The 23,939-nt window shown below is 39.0% G+C and overlaps 1 protein-coding gene across 4 annotated transcripts in view; it reads right to left on the bottom strand.

Moving 5' to 3' along the window:
- RBFOX1 (RNA binding fox-1 homolog 1) overlaps positions 1 to 23,939 on the bottom strand; it is a 2,643,423-nt gene that overhangs the window by 1,095,713 nt on the left and 1,523,771 nt on the right. The gene's annotated exons all lie outside the window — the stretch shown is intronic.

Here is a 23,939-nt window from a genome sequence, read left to right as displayed (position 1 = left end):
AAAGGCACTATTCATGTGACCAAGCCTCTAACACTATCCTTGCCACCAATCTCCAAGTTTGTTTTTCCATTCATTGCATGCTTTGGTCACTCTGAAAAGTGGTGTTATACATGTGCTATGCCACAATGCTCTCTGCTATGACTGATCGTTCTGTATTCCTCTAAACCATCTCAAAGCCTAAGCACAAATTTTGAGATAATAATGTGATTTATTTTTCCCAGGCATTTACTCTGAAGATCTAATTTCCAGCTTTATAATTACAGGTTGAAGGGTCTAGTAATGAAATTCTTCTTCACACATACAGACTCGTGCACGCAGAGCTGATTAGCCTTTAACTTTTTAAAATCAGATTGCTGGAGGTTCCAACTCTTTATTTAGTGAATACAACAACTTGTGGAAAGAACATTCACTTTGGCATCATATCAACCCAATTAAATGTCCATTTCATTAGACTTCAGAAAGCAGCCAAAAATAATCTAATTGACCTATTAAAAGTTAAAATTTTTACTTTTTTCAATTGTTCAGCATCCCAGTAAACTAATTTAAAAATACCTGGCAATCTAAACAAGATAAAAAGTAGAACTGCCAGAAGTAATAAGAGAAAACATAGTGCTATTAAGAACACTTCTTATTCTATGGTTATACTGAAAGTTATATAGGAAGTCCCCAGGTTACCTACTGTAGGTTTGTTCTTAAGTTGAATTTGTATGTAAGTCGGAACTGGTACATATTGTAGGGGAAATTCTAGCTAAACATTTCTCCAAAGCTCAGTTTTATTCTCCCACACCTCACTTCCCTCAGTCCTTTATTCTCAAGCTGAGGTGTCTGCTGAGAAAAGCCGCTCCGCGTCTCCCTGGTCTGCTGGCGGGGGGGGAAGGGGGCGCTAGCTTCGCGTCTCCCTGGTCTGCTGGGGGGAAGCAGCTAGTGCAGGGTTGCCTCACCCCGTCTGTCAGTAGGGATCTGTTGTAAGTCGGATCCATGTAACCCAGGGACTGCCTGTAACCAGATTTGAATAAGCAGGCTGATTAGCATTGTGTTTTATGAGATGTTAAAAGTAATAATCTATTTTGCAATGGCCCAAAATATTCACTTAAGAGCAAAGAAAAGCTCTAATAAAGCTAGATCCCAAAACTTGTCATGGGAATGGGACCAAGGGACAGGGATTCATAAACCTGAATTGGCCTTCAACTGTGTAGAATATTTGAAATGTGAATATGGATTTTGCAATGGCCCCTTTATTTATAATGGGCTGAATTAAAACACAGTGCATGAATACTGACAAACCTGGGTATATTCACAGTGAAGATGCAAGGTCTATAGCTACTGATATTTGAAAAGGGATAAAGACAGCATCATCATCGTCATTAAAGCATGGAAGCTGAGTGCAAGAAATAAGATTTGTTTATATGCTAGTTTTAATCACCACATGAAAGTGGGAAGAGAAAACTGCAGATGATACAGGAAAGCCATAGGTGACTGGTCAGAGGACTTATCAAACAGACCACAAAATATGAATAGGTAAGAAATAGAAACAAGGCAATGGGAGTAACCTCCACAAGGACACTTCATTGAAAAGCCAATTATAGAATTTTGTCAAGATTAAAACAATGTGAAACTATTCAGTATAGTCACAAAGAAGGAGCCGTGTTAGTCTGATCTTGGTAAAACAAAAAAGCAGTCATGTGGGGGGGCAGACCCACTTTAGCTCATCACCTAATATACTATTTCAAAGTGCTACATGACTGCTTTTTTGTTTTATTCAATATAGGTTGTTATGCAAGATAGAAACTGTTGAATTGGCTTCAGAGACAAACCCCATTAATAAAACCAAAGCTAGGTTTACAAATAGCATAGGATTACTCAAAGTACAATCAGACCAGTCCTAGAATGAATTCCCTCTAACTGAAATGCCAGAGGTGAGCTGGAAAGTATTACAGCTTTTTTTTTAAGCAGATGGTGGCAAAACCTTTCAAGTCCTCTTCATGCATCATAAAGAAGCAGAAAAGAGCACAAACCTATAATTTTCCTTTCATGAGTAATCTTCAAGATAAAACTAATGAACTGCAGCTTTTTTTTTTTTTTTTTGGTTAATCATTTAATCCAGCAAGCAAATCCTACTGGCTAATCAATAAAATATATAAATACCGGTGCTCTTTAAACAAACAATATGGTTGTGAACTCTTATTTTTATTTTAAAATGTTACATATTTGTTGATTGTGACCCTTGGGCTCTTGATAGGTTGCCAGTTAGAAAATATATGGCTGCCATGCTGTAGTATTTTCTGTGATGTGTTCTAAATGTCTCTTGGGGACATTTTCATCTATTAAACTAATGAGCCACGGAGGAGATTTAGGGACACTAGTAAGGTTGTAATCAATAGGTTACTTGATCCATAGAAAGCATACATTATTGTATCCAAGATAAAGTGACAAACATGTAACAAGCTATGTTTTGCCTCTATTAGTCAATGACCCTTTCTTAACCAATCTTTTCTTTATCTAAACTCTTACAAAACAATGAGAACACAAGCAGATTATCTTTGATGATTAAAGGGTACCTTTCCTTTCCCCAAACAATGGAGAGCTCATCTGTTGTAATAAACAGGATGAAGCTATAGCACAAGATGTGCCACAAATTCTTGTTCAAGGGTGAGTGTAAGGAAAAAAGGATCCCAGGAAGGTGCTTGGCATTGGACAGACCAACCCAGATGGACCCAGTAAAGCCCCTGCATTTTTAGAGCTGAGTAGCCTCTCTATTTTCCTGCCAACTCTGTGGGGATGTGAAAGTAGAGAGAGAAGGGCTAAGGAGTTACCTAAGAAGGCCTAGCTTCTAGGAACAGGAGGAGGAAGAGAAAGCAGGAGTGGTGGCATGGAAGTAGAGAAATCAGATGTAAATAAGGATAATAAAATGGCTCCTTCCTCTCTGATCCCCCAAAAAGAGCACACATGACTGATCTTTGCTTTTATCTCCAGAATGGGAGCCCCTAGAATTTGTTTTCCTTTGGGGGAGAGGTCTGCTCATGCCTGGAGGCTCTAGGATGATGGGAGAGCCCTCTCTGACAATGCTAAACACTATATAGGCTACGTCTACATTGGCATGATCTTGCGCAAGAACTCTTTTGCGGAAGAGTTCTTGTGCAAAAACTCTTCCAGAAGAGAGCGTCTACACTGGCATGTGCTTTTGCGCAAGAGATGTGCTTTTGCGCAAGAGCATCCTGCCAGTGTGGACGCTCTTTTGCGCAAGAAAGCTCTGATGGCCATTTTAACCATAGGGATTTCTTGCACAAGAAATTCATGTTGCCTGTCTATACTGGCCTCCTGAGCAAGAGCAGTTGCACAAGAGGGCTTCGTACTGAGCGGGAGCATCATAGTTCTTGTGTAAGAAGCACTGATTTCATACATTAGAACATCAGCATACTTGCGCAAGAACTTATGGCCAGTGTAGACAGGCAGCAAGTTTTTGCGCAGAAGCGGCCGCTTCTTGCACAAGATCGCGCCAATGTAGACACAACATATATCAGTAAGCACACAAAACAATCATTTAATGGGCTAACTTAAACTGTATCTAAAAAAAGGAAGTTTCATCAGCGAACAGACTATTTACCTTGAAGCAGAGCCAGAGCACCCAGCAGGACTACAAGGCAAATCAGCATCCCTAGCAAAGAGTGGTAACAGCATCATTATAGAGAGACCATATGTTGTGAGCAACTGCACTAGCTAAGCAAAGCACTGAGAATGGCACAACATTACCATTAGGTGTACTGTGAAGACAAGAGGGAGGGGGAGGAGAGGGTGCAACACAAAATTCTGTCTTGCATCTGGAAACACACAAAGATAACAAGCACTGAGATCAGTAACTGGAGAACTGCTGGTTGTGCCATTAAGTATTTATTGAGAATCCTGCTGCAGAGTAAAGCAAAATGTTTTCAAATACACAGATAATAATTGAAAGTAACATAATGACTGTCATAATATCTCATGACCGACTTATGAAAAAAACACAGGTAAAAGCCATGGCAGTATGGTGCTTGTTTGTATCCTAGAGTAAATTAGACAAGAAGGTTGTCTAAAAAAAATCAATAATGATACAGCAATTCTGTCACAGATTTTAGATCAAATACCAAGAAAAAAAACACCTACAAGGGACACTACATTCAAAATGTTGGGTTTCCAATAAAGATTTGGAAGCACGCTCCTAATTACATAACCTAAGAGAGCCTGAAATTCCAGGATGGGATCTCCAGTCGGCAGCTCTGTTCCTCAGACCCAAAGGGACTTTCTACTCCCCAGACTAGAGCGTGGTGGACATCAGAGCTTCCTCGAGCAATAGAATGAATTCCCCATCCCAGACCTCAGTCTCACATAGGACTGAGAGGGGTCGTTGTTCATTTCTTGATGATGTGCTGAGAAAATTTGCTTCCACAATAAATGGTATAAACTCACTCAAATTAAGTTGGCTGTTAAATTTACTAAAATATATCAAGTTCCTAGGAATTCCAATTACCTTGCACACTGAGTGAATGGAAAGTTTCACCACCGAACATACTGCCGTATTTCCAGTTCTTCCATATTATTTTAAACCCACAACACAGCAGTCCATAGAAATTTAAAAAAGGAGAAAAAAAGATGAGTTCATTGCAGACCAGGAAAGACAACTTTTGATGTCTTTAGACCATGCTTTTATTCGTAAGAGAGATATGTACCCATAACAAATTACCTCTTACATTGCAAATGGAACAGATGTTGAATATGTTTACAAAGTAATAAGTACAGTAGGAGTGGATATAGGAAGTTCTGTTTGCATCTGGGGGGAAGCCATAGTGCAAAGCACTATACAAAACAGAGAGAGAGAGAGAGAGCGCTTTGTCCTGAAGACCTTAGAATCTAAGGAGTAAACAGAAAGAACATGGTGGGAAGGAGAGCAGATGTACAAAGAAGTCATTAGTCTAAAGTCACACAGCTAGTAAAATCACCACTTGCCATATGACCTTAGTCTAGTTCTAGTCCCTATACTACTAGACTTCCTGTGTGTAATCTTTACAAGTTATTTAACCTGTGTGTGGCTCATGTGTGTGTTCAGAGGCTTGACTGAGTGAGATCCTTAGTTGGAAGTGCAAAGTACTTTTTAAAAATAGCATGCAGTAGTAGTACCACTAAGAGGCGAGCTTCAAAAACCTCAAAGCTCCCATTCACTTTGGATATGTACCTATACATTCAAACGTCCTCAGTGTGTAATCCAAAAGAATGAAAGTATCTAACAATTAACTGATTTGAGATACACATTGTTCTGCTTAGAAATGGTGTTACATTCAAATCTCTTGAAGTATTTCTTGTCCATTTCTTGTGCTGGCTGAAAGCCATCTCTCATTTATATCTTTAAAAATCTCTTAAGAAGTAGGTGTTGAATATGGTTCTAAAAACGGGTGAATGTTCAGGCAGGAGAGTGTCATATTTTAGATACATTATTTTGCCCTTTTGTATTTGATATATGAGATGATCTACATGGCCATTCTATTAGAGATAAACAGCTGTATATTGAAAGATGTGGTGCGGGGGTATTGAGTCTTGCATCAGTGGAAATGTACCTACCAGCTTTCCACCTGTTGTTCTGGCAGGGTCTCATACCTCTTTGAGTTAGTGGGTCCCGGCTCATGAGGAGCTTGCTTCTAATGATGTGTTTGGTGATGTTAGGGGACTGCGTAAAGGTCAGAAGAGGGTGTTTGGGAAAGATTTTGTAGGATAGGTCCCCATTAAACATGGATTGCAAATGTTTGATGATCCTTTTTCCAGCTTTTTAGATAGACTGTTGGGAACACCTAACGGTGTTTGGTCAGTGGGTTTTTTTTCTTTTCTGTATTAAAGCAGGATCTCCTGGGGTATTTGGGTCACCCTTTCCCAATCTACTTTTCTGTTAGTTGTGGAGTTGTAGTAGATTTTTGCATTTTTGTTCTTGTGTGTAACTGTCAAAGTGTTTTTTAAATACTTTTTTTGGAGTTTCCTGCATCATCTTCAGAAAGATTTTCTGATTATTTTCCTTGTACAATGTGGGAATATGTGATGATTTCTTGTTTGAGGTGGTCTCTCTGGAGAGATGGTTCTTCAGTTTTTAATGAAGTTCTTCTGCAGAAATGTGTAGCATTTTAGGAGCTGTGTGTAGTGGTCCAAGGATTATGGATGATTAGACCCCTGAAGATGATATTTTGTTTTTTGCATTTGCTCTAGAAGTGGATTTTGCTGCTCAGTTTAGATATCAAGGAGACTGATGACACTTTAAAGACTAAAAAATTTATTAGGGCATTAGAGCATAAGCTTTCAAGAGATACATCTAAGGGAGTGAGCTGTGTCTCATGAAAAATTATGCCAATAAATTTGTTAGTCTTTAAAGTGCCACCAGACTTCTTGTTGTTTTTGTTAAAACAGATTAACATGGCTACCCTACTGAAAGCTGTTAAGTTCCCTCATCTTCATGTTGTGGGGTTCCCATTTTAAACAACAAAATTTGGTATATTTCATTGTTATTTTCAGTGTTGTAATGTGTTGATCCCAGGAAATGAGAGACACAAACTGGGCGAGGAATGTATTTTATTGGACCATCTTCTGTTGGTGGAAAGAACAAGCTTTTGAAATTTATAGAGAGAGCTACTCCCTGGATTTAATGTGATTCTGCCCTTCTGCTTTTAAAGCCATAATATTATTCCCCCAAAGTAATGAATCTGTAATATCTGTCAGTACATCTACAGCAGTATCTCTGTCACTTTCAGGGTCTTGTATATATATTTGTTGGTCCAAATAACAGAAGAGACTAACAACATTGTCACAAAGCTATAATCACAAAGAAGCTGTAAAGTCATCTAAAGTCATAATATTTAATATTCATATTGTGGTAGTGCCAGGAGATACCATACAGGCATATAAAAATTATAGTTCCTGCCCTCAAAGAGCTTGCAATTTAAGAAACAAGAATAAACTTGTCGATTAAACAAATGAATGGGCAAAGCCTTTGGTGCATGGGAATCCAACCTATGACCACCAGAGCTTAGTGTATAAGTCTCTACTACTTGAGCTAACAGCCAGCTGGCTCTCAACTAAAGGTCTAGAGCAGACTCATAAGTCTCTCTGTAAGTGGTCTTGGTGCCACTAGACGGGACAATACAGAACACCCAGAAGGTGTGTGGGTTACATATACAAGTGTTTAAATTTAAATATAAGTTATCTATATCACCATGATGCTCTTTAAGTTTCTGTTTTCTTTTTCCTTGTGATAGTACTGTGGAAAGATTTTACATTGACTGGCATGCAGACAGTATCCACGAAACATCTACATGTAGGACAACAGCAACGCAACTGCTCTGTGCAGCACTAGAAGTGCTTCTTATCCTTGAGCTACAAACTTTTATGGTAAAAGATTTATTCTGTCTTACCAATTCCATACATGGCTTTAACCAAGTCTATTAGCAAGAGTGCCAATCCAAGCCAATTTCGGCCTCATCAGCAGGAGTCAGATTAAAATCTGCCTATGAGTTAAAATGTGCGATTTTACAGATACCTTCAAACAACCAATCTTTTCAATCTACTTTCTCTTTAAAAAAAATAACATGAAAAAATTAAGAATGTCACTTCAGAGGACAACCCCCCCCCCAACCCTATCTCAGACTTGCAAAGCACTTCATTAGCTATCAGAGGAGGATAAAAGGAAGTGAAAAAAACCCTCAGATGAAATGAAATCAAAATCAAAATCCCAACCCTGAAGAAGAGTCTAGGGAATAAACTCTGCCCCAGAGCAAATGGGTGTAACTTCCATTATTGCCTTTGTGGGTAAACCCTGAAGACAGTGGCAAAACTCTTAATGACATCAATAGAATCAGGATTTCATGTTATATTAAGTATATTCACGTGTAATGGCACAATTTCTTTCGAATATCAAAATTATACACCTGCTTTTAATAAACAAATTGGAAAAATTCTCAAATCATTGAATCTCTTTGTATTTTGTATTTTATTTGTAGCACATTTCAGACCATTAGGTATAAGTTTCATGATCAGATAATTAAGATAATTGCCAGTGTCAATATGCACAGACACATGCCCCAAAATTGTCAGATTTTTTTATTAGTGATTAAGGTTATGTGAAACATAGGCATTTGGCTAAAGAGAAGTCAAGAACACAATTTAAAAATGAATGGAACCCTTATATATATAAAAATCTACTGTAACTGATACAAAAAGGACATGAACAAAAAAGTCCTCATTCACAGTGTATAGTATATGAGGTCATAACCAGAGATTAATTACTATACTGGCCTACTTCTCAAATGCTCATGCTGTCTGCTGTATGTTGAATAACTTTTTAAAAACAAAATTCTACACTGAAAAGACTAGTCACAAACTTCTTGGACCCAGAGTCACTAGTTGAATTAAACAGAGGCCATAAAACACATTTGTGGGTGTAACAGATATCAAAGGCTTTTTGTGCTTTACTGCAGGTGAAACTTGTCTTTTGGGGAAAAATTGCCATACTACTGAGCGAACTGATTTAGAAAGTAATGTACCAAGAGAAGAGATTGGAGAAAGAAGAAAAATATTTCTCTGACTTTAATTAGATGATTGCTAGGGACGTCACAGAGTAGCTATCTCTTTAAAAGAATAAAGTCTATTTTGGGATTTTCAGCATGGTACTGGAGGTGTCACTACAAATCCATTGTGAACTGAAGAGAAAAGGAAACAGGAAAAAGATAGTTTCACCAATACTCTGAGCAGAATGTTTGGAGCTATTCTCAGTTTCAGCAAATACTGTCTACTCTATTTTCCATTTCAAATGTCTCCTAGGTCCAGTCCGTCTTTAGAAAAAAAACTGCAGCTAACATAGATCAAATATAACATGCATGTGCACACACAACAACTGGCACAAATGTGCTGCTATAATGAATTTATTTTTGCTTCAATATACATAGGTTTATTTTTATTACATTAACTAGTATAGGTAGTAAATTAAATAAGCATGTGTACTACAGTAATTAATAAACCAACCTTGGTGAACATCATTGTACAGCTGAAGGGTCCTCTGTTTTTCTATTATATTGTCAAGGAAAGTATCTAGCACTTAGACCTGCTCCCTGCCCACCTCAGTCCCAGCATAAGTTGTCCAAGTCCTGCACAGCACCTACACAGGGGGTTCTGTGGATTAGGCAAGACATTGAAGTGCACTACTTTCTTTTCTGCCTCTACACCTAGGATCCAAAGGGTAACTTCTCCCTCATCTGCCATTCTCATGTAACAGTGGGGAACGATTTATCTCATAATATACAAAGCTAAACATATTTTGGTTTAGTAATAGAACAGATATAATTTAGAGAGTTACATGCTGAACCTGGAGATCAAAGTCCTCTGCTTATCCCTAGAGATGTTAAATGCCATCTTGTCAAGCTGTGTTAGTCCTAACCTTTTGAAGTATAGTCTCAAGAGATAAAAATTTCTGGTTCTATTAAATCCATGGGCTCTGCTGAGACTGTCAACTAGTCTGTGCCTATTGGGGTGGTGGATGGAGAGTTAGCAATGACTGCTTCAGATTATCTTTCCACTTGCCTCTTGCTGTCAACTATATTGTTAAACCTTTCAAAGGTATTATACCCGGGATCGCAGCATTTACAAATGTTATTATTCTATTAAAGGAAATAGAGATATTTAGTACTTATTTCCAAAGAGCAGATCTTAAAACGAAAAAACAAAACAAAAATAAAACCACTAAGCCTTACATTTATGAGTGTGATCTTACTCATATCTCCTGCATTTTAAATTCAAGGTATCATATTTTCCCCTGTGATGCCAGGCACTAATTGTGATATGATGATGTGTTTTAATATGCCATTAAAAGAGAGTATTTTTATTTTTAATACACTGTGGAAATTAACCTAGTATTGCAGACCTCAGATAAGCATTATTAAGAGATGCAAATAAGCATGACAGATTATTTTTGTAGGTAAGAACCAATGTACGGGGCAAATTTTTACTGTAGCAAAACTCCAATTGACCTAAATGGAAATATTCCAGATAGTAAGTACTATATTCTGGAGAAAATATTTTTAGAAATTAGATTATTTTAGTTTTAGTGTTAATACCTTCTTAGGTTTCATGTTATGTGATGTTATATTTCTATATAGCATCTTGTATCCAACCTTTGTTATTGATCATTAATTGTTTTACTATGCTTCTGGACTTGCATATCTTCCTATGACAAAATAAATACAATACTGGTATTATAATAAAAAATAAGGGGGCGAAGAGTGCTTTATGTTATTGATAACACCTTTTCATTTTTTGGTTGATACAAAGTATAGAATCCTGTATTAACGTGTATAGAAAAAATTCTTGCAATTTTCTCTGTATGTCATACACATTTCAGTAATTCAAGAGACTAGAAAAGACTGTGAAATCCAGGCTCCATTGGAGTCAGTGGCAAAACTTCCATTTAATTAAATTTAGGGCCTGGATTTTATATTGAGTGTCCTTAGGTTCTCTTTCTGGCACTCCTAATGACACACTGCACCCTAAAAAATCATTTAACCTCTCTATATTTCAGATTTACCTGTCTGCATATGAAATATATTGATTTTCTTTAGTTTCACAGTATTGTGATACCCAAATAGTGTGCATAAGACAAAGGTTCTGTGATACAAGGCGGTTTTATAAGTATACAAAGTATTCTTACTATAAATAAAATCACTCAAATTCATTTGAGCTTTTTGGACATGAATTCCAAGGTTTTTCTTGTCTTGCTAATGTGCAGAAGATTAGCTTTCCCATATTAGAGCTATAATGGTTTATCCACTTTAATTCCCATTGCATCTGCGGTAGAGCAGGTGACTTATTTTACAGTTGTCAAATATGCCTCAAATTGATGATTTAATAGTCTAAGACTCAAAGCATGAAGAAGTACTATAGTCTTAATAGTATATTCTCAGCTCGCTGCAAAACTAACATTCAATGAGAGCTACATATGAATTTGAGAATACACCCTCTACTTTAACTCTTCCTATAGCATCCTGTATCAAGGTGGATGAGGATGTATTTGTGTGTCTTGCTATGGAGCTTTAGATTGATGATATATAACCCTTAGGCATGACAAACCAACCTTTAGTCTTGCAATCAGAAAGCTAAGTTTCATCAACAAAAACTTTGGCAGACAGAGTCACAAAGTGGTGAATTCAGTGTTAATGACTCTTTAAAAGTAAAGCGAGCTTAATAATTATAGAAAAATATTGGATATAGCTACATTTAAACAAATGCCACATGAAACATAAATTCTGCCATCTGCTATAACTATCTCTGAGTAGGATGTTGGGACATATTGTATAATCATCTGCATATGACAGATAATTTTTAGTCAAGTCTAAAAAAGTGCTTTCTGGTCTCTGATTATTTTTTTTAAACATTAAAGAGACTCACATGCTACAAAGTATCTTGAAATTCTTTTATTAGAAACTAATTTGTAGTTTATACATTGTTTCTATTACTTCCATCTGACCTACATAAAGACTATTAACTTCTTGTGCACATGTCTACAAAAAAAGTGAAGTATTTTCTCTGCCTTCTTATTGTTCTCAATGTATTTTGAGGCTCCAGGCTAGCTCCCAGTTAAAGTTAGTCTGCCTAAGTTCATTAAATTATTTTATTCCATTATACCTATTTTGAAGAATAATAATCTTATAAAAAGGTCCTTTTAAAGACCAAGTCATTTAGGGTTTGTTTTCAGATATTATATTTCTACTGGAGAAAAAAAGATTTAATGTACCTCTAGAAAGGTTATATGAAATAGAAAAAAATACAGAATCAATGAAGATTTGTCCTTGTAGAATACTTAGTGAAGTGTCCCAAAATATAGAGAAATTAGTCCACTCATATTACATTTAAATACACCAATAGACAATCCATTATTTAAATGGTGCTAGCACTCATGAAAAAATATTTAAAGTTCACTAAAACAAAATACTATCAGTACTGAAGGTCATCCTCTAAATAAAATAACGACACAAAGGTTTTATAAAAACTTAGAAAACAACAAATTACTTGAGGATCTATAAAAATGAATTTTATAATTGAACTTTATAGTGCTTATATGAAATACATTAAGGAATAAAAATTGACCAAAATATTTCTTTATTAAAAAAAATAAACTAGAAGAATCTGGGGGGGGGGGGGGAGGAATTAAGGAAGTTAGCCTGCACAAAAAGAGAGGCTTGGGGGATTTGTTCAATTGGATGCACAGGTTTGTTTGTTATATTTGTTTATATCTGTACAAATGAACTAAATAGATCATATAAATCAGTCAGTGGTTTTATAATACTACAATATACCTGTAAGTGTAATATACAGTGGCACTGCAAAAAATTATCAGTGAATTGAAACAGCACATATTTCCTCTTAGTTTAGATATCCTCTGAAACTTATAAAACCTATTTGCAAAATGAGAGGGAATACATTTCCTTCTTTATCTGACCGTAAAAAACATAGCCCAACATAGAACCTTTTGGTCCAAAGATTTGCCTTCTGCCCTTTGGCACACAGCATAACAGAATCAGTGCAGGCCCCAAATCAAATGGGAATCATCCTATCAAACCAAAATATGCCAAATAATCTTTTACTTTCATGGAAAAACTAGGCCTTCAGCTTATACCTTCATGGCAGGGGTGGGCAATAAGTTGGAGGCTGTTAGGAAGTGCCACAACTGGGACACTGCTTTCTTCAGCTCCCTTTGGCCAGGAATGGTGATCCATGGCCAATGAGAGTGGAGAATGGCCATACCTGAGCTTGGGCACAGGCAAATAAAGAGCCAGCAGCTCACCAGGGACTAATCCTGGCAAACCGTGTCTGGCCTGTGGGCTTCTTATTGCCCACCCATGCTCTATGGCAAGTCTTTTTCCCTATCCTAACTGTCACTGCATCACAGGGCACAATCTCAGGGTACTTCTACACTGCAATTAGACATCCGAGACCAGCTTGTGCCACTTGACTTGGACTAAGGAACATGGGCTAAGGGATTGTTTAACTACAGTGAAGACATTCAGGCTCAGGCTGCAGCTTGAAGTCTTGGACTTTCCTGCTATATAGGGTCCTAGATGAGAATGTCACTTCATTAATTTAAATACTATGAAATTGTACCCATGTATACAGCTCTCTGGAATGGTAGGGATTGCAGCCAGAGGTTTTAAACTGCAGCACAGACATGCTCTTGCACTCAGGTTTAATACAAACAATGAACTCTAAAAGCATCATAAGAAAAGAACCGGCCGTCTGATCACCTCCTGTCAACACCCACTTTCCTCTGTAATGTAACTTATAAAAAACAAACAGAATCTATGAAATACCTGAGAACAATGGCTTTTGATCTTTTCCATAGCTGTTTGTGAATCCCTTCCTCAATGGGTTGGGATCCCTCCCATTCCCAGTTGAAAGCCCAAGTTCTAGATAGCAGCAAAACACATGCACCAAAAAGCCTGATAAGTCTGTGGTGGGAAATTTTGGAGAAAATATCCCACATAAAATAAAATACAGCTGCAACTAGTGCATGCGTGTATATTGCAATATAAATAAAATAAATACATACATTCATAAATTATTGAAATCCCAGCAAACAAATCTGAAAAAGGACAGCATGTACTTGTGTTGTAATTGTGTATTTTAGAGGATAGGAGTTCTACATTATCCAATGAGAAACTAAGGGCTCCTACTCCTTTTACAAATACCTCATCCTTGGGAAGAGTTGGCCATTCTGCAGATGGGTGAGTTTCAAAGCCTATTGTCAAAACCTGTCTGTCCGTTTACTATTTACAGGGAAGATTCAGTTCCATTTCCCTGCACAGCTTAGGGAAGTGTGAGTTTGAGCCAGATTGGTATACATATTGTGTGAGGGTAGGGAGCTGTTACATAACTGTTAGATGAGAATGTCACTTCATTAATTTAAATACTATGAAATTGTACCCATGTATAAAGCTCTCTGGAATGGTAGGCATTGCAGAAGTAAATTCCTTAGGAATACTGTACTCACAGGACAGGCATAACTTACATAACCAATCATTCATGAGCTTAAATTTACTAAACGACCATAAAAACTAAAAATTATTTTCTCACTCCTCATTCTGTGCCCACTGCTTTATAGGAATAGAATTCAATGCAGGGAATTATGTTGTTTTCAAATTAGTGGGTGTGTGCATTTTACTCCTGAAATACAACAAACTCCATAGGGCGGGATAGAAAAAGAAAAATCAAGTTGTACTTATTTATGTGGGAAGAGATTGTTTTGTCTGTCTTTCTAGAAGCAGGGCAATTTATATTCATGTGTTCCATAGGAAATGTATATAGGAGCTTATTAAGGATTCATAGTTTTCCTAGAGTAAGACAAAGAAGAATAAACATATAGGAAGCTCCCCAGCTCTTTTGGTTGTCTAACCCAACCAATGGAATCACCATATCTTCCACCTAATAGTCTAGCAAGCCTGTGAGAAACAGGAAATGTATACTACTTTAATCCTTTCCACAGGCTGACATAGGTTCTATTTTGGCAAACTAGCTATTAGTTAAAATTCAATAATGACAATGAGAATACTGCTCCTCTGGCATTTTCAGTGGAAAACTGTGCCCCTTCAACAAAGCTTACACCTTATCTCTGATTATTTCAGAATATTTTCCAGATGTTAATTAAATCATGCCTCGCAAAACCGCTTTGAAAACAATGAGTAGTCCTGTGGCACCTTGGAGACTAATCACCGCTGTGAGGTAGTGAAGATTTGTTATGTCCATTTTACAAGTAGGAAACTAATGTGAAGAGAGTTGAAGGAACTAACTACCCCAACACCACATAGGAAATCTGAAGCAAATTTATCAATATTAAACTGATTTCTTAAGTCACTGTCTTGTGACTTAAACATAGGTCCTTCCTTCCTTCCTTCCTTCCTTCCTTCCTTCCTTCCTTCCTTCCTTCCTTCCTTCCAGAAGTTAACATGATCACCCAACTGACTCAGCACAGTGCCAGACAACCAATGAAATGTGTGCTATCTGCTTTCGGGAAGGAAATATGGTTGGCAAGAAAAGAATCAGCAGCTGCAGTTGCATTTCTGAAAATTTACACACTGCATTAAATCTGTTGGGGTATGTCTACACTACAAAGTTAATTCGAACTAACAGACGTTAGTTCAAATTAACTTTGATAGGCGCTACACGTAGAAACCACTAGTTCGAACTTAATTCGAACTAGCGGAGCACTTAATTCGAACTAGGTAAACCTCATTCTACGAGGACTAACGCCTAGTTCGAATTAAGTAGTTCAAATTAAGGGGTGTGTAGCCACTTAATTCGAACTAGTGGGAGGATAGTCCTCTCCAGCTTTCCCTGGTGGCTACTCTGGGCACCACCAGGGAAACTCTTCTGCCCCCCTCCCGGCCCCGGAGCCCTTAAAGGGGCACGGTCTGGCTACGGTGCCCGTGCCAGGTGCAAGCCTGCCAGCACCCAGCCAGCAGACCCTGCACCTGGCACGGCATGAGCCACCCACACGCTGCCACCCAGCCCTCCGTCTCTTCCCGGGACCAGGCTGGCAGCTCCCATGAGCCTGCCTAGGTCCGCAAGAGGCGGGCGCCCTCCTGGTCTAGCGTGGAGATCGTGGACCTCATCCATGACCTCCACACTAGGCACAGGAAAGTGGCCATCTAGGGCAGGATAGCTGCCAGCCCGGCCACCGAGGAGCAGGTTTGCATGAAAATCAGGGTGGTCCAGTGAGACCCCCAACCCTGAGCCCTGAGCTTAGAACATAAGAACATAAGAATGGTCATACTGGGTCAGACCAAAGGTCCATCTAGACCAGTAGCCTGTCTGCCAACAGAGGCCAACACTAGGTACCCCAGAGGGGATGGACCGATGACAATGACCAAGCCATTTGTCTCGTGCCATCCATCTCTAGCCTTCCACAAACCGAGGCCAGGGACACCATTTCTATCCCCTGGCTAATACCACTCCATGGACCCAACCTCCATGAATGTATCTAACTTCTCGTTAAACTCTGTTATAGTTCTAGCCTTCACAGCCTCCTGCAGCAAGGAGTTCCACAGATTGACTATTTGCTTTGTGAAGAAGAACTTTCTGTTATTAGTTTGAAGCCTGCTACCCATTCATTTCATTTGGTGTCCTCTAGTCCTTCTATTAGGGGAACTAATGAAGAACTTTTCTTTATGCACCCTCTCCACACCACTCATGCTTTTATAGACCTCTATCATATCCCCCCTCAGTCTCCTCTTTTCTAAGCTGAAAAGTCCCAGTCTCTTTAGTCTCTCTTCATATGGGACCTGTTCCAAATCCCTGATCATTTTAGTTGCCCTTTTCTGAACCTTTTCCAAGGCCAAAATATCTTTTCTGGGGTGAGGAGATCACATCTGTACACAGTGCTAAAGATATGGCATACCATAGTTTGATACTTCCCCTTATCCTTCTTCCCCTGGCTTCCCCCTTCTAGCTCCCTCCTCCCAGGTTTCCTCCTCCCCTCTCCCACCCTCTCTCTTCCCCTATCCCTCCTCCTTTCCCCAGTCTCCCCGAGTTTTGTTCAATAAAGAGAGTTTCTCTTTTTGAACACGTGTCCTTTATTTTTTACATCAGGAAGGGGGACTAGGGAGGGTAAGTGGAAGGAGGTGAGGGAGGAATGGGGTGGTTCTGCGGGATCCTCGGGGTGGAAGCTCTCCTGCAGCCCCCCGATTAGCCCCCCCGCCCTCCGAATGGCAGCCTGAGGCAAGTGCAGCCGGGTGATGGCCGAGTGCTGTGATGTGCCCAGTGTGGGCACTCAGGGCACTCCAAGACAGGACTGCTTTGCAAGCAGGGAACCCCTGAGAACTGTCTGTCCGGGGTGGGGTTCGGGTCCCTTTAAGCACAGCCCTCGGTTAGCCTGAGGCAGCAGCTCCACGCTCTAACTCCTAATCTGATGCCCTGCCGGCACTGCTTCCGGCGATCCTTAACTTCGGTTCAGGGTCCACTCAATGTGGACATGCTAGTTCGAATTAGCAAAATGCTAATTCAAACTAGATTTTTGGTCTAGATGCACTAGTTCGAATTAGCTTAGTTCAAATTAACTAATTCGAATTAAGTTAGTTCGAATTAGTGCTGTAGTGTAGACATACCCTTTCAGTGCTCCCAGTTCCTCTAGAATCACAGTAGTAAACAATATGGCTACGTCTACACTGGCCCCTATTCTGAAATAGCAATGCTAATTTTAAACTTTGGAATAGGGAAATCCGCGGGGGATTTAAATATACCCCGCGGGATTTAAATAAACATGTCCGCCGCTTTTTTTCCGACTTGAGGAAAAGCCAGAAAAAAGCGTCTAGACTGGCGCGATCCTCCGGAATAAAGCCCTTATAAAGGTAGGAATAAGAGATCCTCCGGAAAAGTGCTTTATTCCGGAGGATCGCGCCAGTCTAGACGCTTTTTTCCAGCTTTTCCCCAAACCGGCAAAAAAGCGGCGGACATGTTTATTTAAATCCCGCGGGGGATATTTAAATCCCCCGCGGATTTCCCTATTCCAAAGTTTAAAATTAGCATGGCTATTTCGGAATAGGGGCCAGTGTAGACGTAGCCTATCAGTATCACACAGTGATTCCAATTTTTGGTGAACAAACATACAGCCTAACAAGATATGCAATGCACTGGCAGCACTATCTGCAGAACAGCTTCATTATAGTCTCACCACATTCTGCAACAATTGGATTTAAAAAAAAAAAGCCTCAGAACACCATAAGGAACATTGCCCCTATGTCTATAGCATTCAAAACACTGCTGGGATAACCTGTGAAAGAAAGAGTCTGACTTGGCACCTAACACCTGGGAACTAGAGACACAATCAGTGCCCTGAAACCCTCACCTTCTACAAAGGAGAAGAGCAATAAATTATCCATCTGTGTATTTCCCTCTTTGGCATTCAGCATGACAACCATCGGCTAGTTTTGACAGAATTTAGATGCACATATCAGAGACTTGCCAAGAGTCAGCAGGGTCATAAATTTGTTTCTGGCGATCTCAGATCTTCCCTGCAATTATTATTTAGTATTTGTAAAAGTGGCAGTGCCTATAAAGGAACATTTTTGCTTCCCTACAATTTCTCCATTTTATGGAACAGAACAATGTGTGCTTTTAGGGAAAAAAACCCAGCAAGTGAAGAAAGAGCACAGAGGTTCCTTCATCACCAGACACCATATCACCTTCCTGACATCTTGAATAAAGTTTACTTTGAGAGGTAACCATTAGAAGAATCTATTTCAAAGGTTTGAAGGTCAATAAAGATGGGAGGCTGGACCTCAAATGATAAGCAAGTGAATCAACTGAAATACATGGAATATTAAATGTATGAAATATTATTTTAGTATAAAAGTATATATATTGAGTTCCTTTCTGAAAGCTAATAACATGACAGTGATTAATATGAATAGAAATGTAGTTAAATATATTTTAAGACTATCTTAGGGTATGTCTACACTACCCCTCTAGTTCGAACTAGGGGGGTAGTGTAGACATACCCTTATAGTGTAGTTACTTAAAGATACTATGCTTTAAAGTGTGTGGCCAAACAGGGAGAAACAGGTTTCTGCCTAGACATACATAAGGACAAAAGCCATCTTAGTTATCCATCAGTAAAAAGACACAAGAGGCCAAACCTCTTGCAAGCTGAGAGAGGTGGCAAAAATGGTGGGAAACCTACTTGGACAATCTCTTTCACTTCAAAAGAACCAGCAATTCTGGGCTTCAGGGAGGTATTTTGAATGAGGGGTGGTGTCAGCTATCATCTTGCTGGAAGACTGTGGAAGAGAAAATTCATCTGAATAAATCTACCTTGCTAGATTCAATTTTAGATTTTTAGATGTATCTTTTTTCTCTTTTGCTTGTAACCCTTTTCCAACTGTATTTCCTTTTCTTTACATCACTTAACCTATGTTTCATTAATAACTTTATATTATTTTGTTACTATAAACCAACTCAATGATGCAATTACTACAAAAGGTGTAGCTGCAACGTGCTTTTATCTCTTTACAGGAACAAATGAATCCTATTTCTCTGAACTGTTTGGGAGATGGCTGGCAATTGAAAAGCACATACTTTGGAGAAAATCTGGGACTGAGAGAGGTTTGTGGTCACCTTGCTGATGGAAGCCAAAATGGGGCTTTTGACCTGCTTCTGGGTTCACAGTTGCTGCCTGCATAGCATGCAGATACTCAGATCTGTACACTGTTGCTGATGGTGAGTGTCCCACGTGTAGGAGCCATAGCAGTAAAGCATCATCAGATACTCTGTTTTACAAGCAACAAGTAGTCCTGTGGCACTTTACAGACTAAGAAACAAGTATTATGAGCACAAGGATTTTTTCCACATTCCCCAGAGAAGATCAAGAATTCAATGATATAGGTCAGGAGGTTCATGTTGTCACTACAGTACTTTGCAAGTGTTATTTGTTCAGAAGAGGTGTCATTCCATTGTTGGTCTGGTTTCCTGATAAACCAGAGCTGGAGAGTGGATTTAGGGAAAGGCATTTCCTAAAGAAACTGAGAAAGGACAGCTGAAGTTCTTAATGTCTGGTACAGAGAGACAACAGGCAAGTTTTTCCTACTCCTTATCCTGTATATAAGTTGAAGGCAATGGGATCCCTGCAGTCATCTGAGGACTAGTTATGCAGGGCTTTTGTGGGAGAGTTAACAACAGCCTTCCATCAGGAGTAAACAATTAAAGAAGGTATAACAACCTGCACTGTATGAGCTATTAACAGATTGTTCCCAGATGAGTTAAGTTACCTCCTTGCTTATAGTTTCTCTTCCTGACTGTGTTGGAAAAATCAATGGTAGTGGATTTTCATTGTGAGGTCCTGCCATAAATCGACAGTGGCATGGAAGAAAGATTGAAGGTGCTGATGAGAAAATTTAGCAACAGGCATTGAAGGTGGATTTGATGGTTCTGTCTTTATGAACAGAATGATGGGTAAGGCAGAGATAAGCTGTGAAGGATTTTGATAGTAAATACAGTTTGTTTGCGATGGATGACTTACAAAAGCGGAAGTCAATGGAAGGATACTAAGAGAGGGTGAGCGAAACCATGAATCAAAATAAGGATTATCATTAGGTGTTGCTGCTTCTCTGCTTCATTAACAGCAACCTTTTCTGCTGAAAGAGTCACAGGAAAAGGGTGGGTTCCCTTTCATATGTTTCAATAGGAAGGAGAAATGACAGTGCTTCTCCCTATCAACACTGGGGGCTCCAGGACCCTGCATTTCTCCAACAATATTCCCTGTAAGAAGATTGTCTGTTTCCCAGGCATTTTACACTTTACAGCTGTCCTCTAATCCTCTGCTGACACAAGCAAAAAGGAGAAGAAAAGAGAAGAGATTCAACCACTCTATTGTCCTCTCTGCACCCATACCACCATCCACTTCTTAGCCTTACACACACATGCTAAATTGGTATACAAAAATATTAAAGGATTAAAAAGAAGCGCATGGCCACTGACCAAAGTGAGCAAAGGTGCAGCCTATAATTCCTGAGCTGCAGGATCTAGTGGTCTCTCCAGTTCTTAACACTGTCATCTCTTTACTATGATCTCAGCGCTATCCTCCATGTCTTCCATCTCATCAAATGCAGTAGAATCATTAAGTTATACAGTTCCATCATGATCATTGTTAGTCTGTATATTGAAATAGTAGCCAAAATATGATGGGCCCCATCCAAACTTAGTGGCTTAACATTTTTCTCTACCAACATGTTTGTATCTGAGGCTTCCCATCAGTGATTTTAAATTCAAATTCTTCTTCACTGTGGCAGCTTACAGCACTTTGGCAGGGAGAAAAGCAATGATAAGACCGCTAGGCTGTTCCTCCACCAGCATTCCAGTGAAACCTCTGAAAAGGCTGCACCTTTGAGATTCACTGTGGTTTTCACACACCGAGTCCCTTTTTTGCTGCTAGTAGTAATTGGCTGGGGGGGGGAGGCTTGTGTTTTTGTTTATCATAAGGAAAAGAGATTAAAAACCTACAGAGACTGAATACTGTATTTGAGACTGAGTTAGCATAATAAACACATTTCCTTTTGCAGTCCATCTTTCATGTAAGGATCTCAATGCACTTTAAAAAATTAACAATAAATTTCCCTTGCAGTCAATGAGGTTGCATCAATTTATACTAGCTGGGGATCTGTTAGTCTGTGTTTAGTTAATCTCAAATTTTCAATATACAGCTATCCCATGCCACTGAAACTACTGAGGCCTTGGAAAGAATCCCCAGGCCACTAGAAGGTGGAAGAGAGGGGCTGGGGCTAGCCTTCCCCAGACAGCCCTCAGCACTGCCCGGAGCACAGTGCATGGGGCTCTAGCAGTGATTTAAAAGGCCAGGAGCCTGGGGTCCTTTTTAATTGCCAAGCCCTGAAGAAACTGCCATCTACCCCTGTCAATGGAGCTGTTTTGTATTGAACTATTCCAATACATCAGGGATGGGGAACTTTTTTGGGGTCAGGGACTGCTGACCCACAGAAAAATCAGTTAAGTGCCAAGCACAAGTGAGAAGTAACCCCCTCCCCCCAGCCTAGTAGATTTTATGTGCCCCAGCCCTGCGGTAAGGGCTGTGGGGGCAGGGCTGGCTCCCCAATGACTAGGGGGGGGGGGGGGGAGTCCTGAGCCTGCAGTTCCCCACCCCAGACTTACATGAAAGCCTATTTGTAAGGAAGAATGTTTGCCACCATCACCTTCAGATCTGGTTTTAATGGTTACAAATTTGGCTCACTGTTTTTGGACTGATTTGAGATAGGACTCCAAACTATGTTTTATATTTTCATCAGCTGCCAGGCTGTCCCTCTGTGTTGGAGCTCTAGGGCTTTTTCTTGTGTTCATTTCCATAGGATCAATAAAATAGGACACAGTCATCTCATTTCCTTCCTTTGATTAGATCTCTTTCTGCCTTCTATTGTTCCTTGCTAAGGTGAGAAACTTGTTTTTGAGCCAGTCTGTCTCAACCTGTGCCCAGAAATGTGGCACCCTGAGCAGACATCTATCTAGCTTATGCCAAAGACAGCCTCTGATATTCTGACACTCATAGCCAATATTCTTTCCTTTTGATATTGTGCACAAATGAACATAGTGCTTTTCCAGCACTAAATTAAAATGTTCTGATAAAAATGTGCATTGATAGTTACTCTCCTTCTTGATAACGGAAGAGTCTTTCTATTGTAAACATGTTCTACTTACCAGTGTCAGAAATCCTAGTACTATGCTGAATGGGAAGTACGGTTGTCACTCCATGCTCCGCCCCCCCCCCCCCCAACCTCCCCACTGCCACCTATTTTAAGAGAAAAAAAGGTTTGCTAGAAAATGAATTTGTTTTAGTACAAATGTTGCAGACAAATCTACAAAAGAGGATGATAAATCGTGTTGTGTACATGCACATTTTCAAGTGCTTCAGGTTATTTTTATATGATTATGGGCTTGATCCAAAATCCACTGAAATTAATGGACTGTTTCCAACTGACTTTAACAAAGCTCTATGTTTTTCAGCAAACACACTCATGTTTTTGCATTTATGGACTATTTACACCACAGCTATACTGTAGGTGGTAAAATGGAACAGAATTAGTACTTTCATTTGAAACATATCTGTAAGCAAAAACATAAAAATCTCCACTTTGCTTGCGGAAAATGTTAAGTCATTAGAGAAGCAATATGATATGCAGGGCTGGCAATTCTGTCAGCAACACTGTTACAAAACAATGATGCACAATTAAGTGATAGATACCAACTAGTCTGGTTTCATGTAAAATAGTTTAGACACATTTGGATAGAAGGGTTGACAGTTTTTGAGTTTGTGATATTTCTCATAAAAATTTATCTTAAAATAAAATACATTTCCAAATAACAAAACTACCAAATATTGAATTGACCATATCAATTCCTTTTAGTACCTGGGATTTTTAATTATAAATGATCAACAAAAAGCAGATGCAAAATTAATCTTTTCCTTCAACAGAGTCAAATTCTGTTGATTTATTTTAATAACATTCAAACATGCTGCATTTATTCAAGTACCTTTTCCACATGTATTTTGTGAATAAAAGCTCATTTTAAAGAGGTAACCGAATGGAGCTCAAAGTGTACAATCACTTGCTCCAATATAATTGTGGTTATGGTTTGATTATGACATCAAACAATTGGACTACATTACCATTTCTTTATAGCTGGGAACAGTGAAGCAAATGTTCTAATTCAGCTGATCGAAATTATTATGGGCCAAATGCTCACCAGGTGTAAGCTGAGGTGATTGCACTGAAGCCAATGTAGCTATGGAGGCTTACTCTTACTGAAGATCTGTCTCTATATTACTTTTATCATTACGTCTGGAGCGGTTTTATTTTTATTCAGACTTTTAAAATCTATTTTTCCATGGACTTCAACAGGAATCATATTGGGTCTTATATGTCAGGTGGAAAGCATGTCAGCCTATCTTCTTGAAAAATAGTAGGGGGGCACAGATCAGTATTTCTTCCTTGTCATGTGCCACCAGCAGTATTTTGCACATTTGCAAATACAGTATATAAATACATATACAGAGAGAGAGAAAAATAATGTTATATTTGATATTTTAAAAATAATTAAAACCTCCACGCCCTCTTCCAAAAAGGGATGTTTTTCAACAGAACAAAATAAAGCAAAGGAAAACATCATTTACATTGAATTTAAAGCTTGTAAAAAGCAGTGACAATCCTGGAGCCTTAGATCACAGTATAACACTGACAGATCCCATTTGTCTGTGGATAGAATCAAACCTCGTACCCTTGGAGTTTAGTGTATGAGTTTCTACCACATGAGCTAAAAGCCAGTTAGCTATTAGTTAAGGCTGTAGAGCAGCCTCATTATTCTCCCTGTAAGTAGCCTTGGTGCCACTACACCAC

This window comes from Pelodiscus sinensis, chromosome 16 (assembly GCF_049634645.1).
Source record: "Pelodiscus sinensis isolate JC-2024 chromosome 16, ASM4963464v1, whole genome shotgun sequence".
Lineage (NCBI taxonomy): Eukaryota > Metazoa > Chordata > Testudines > Trionychidae > Pelodiscus > Pelodiscus sinensis.
This window is presented reverse-complemented; position numbering and strand designations above follow the sequence as displayed.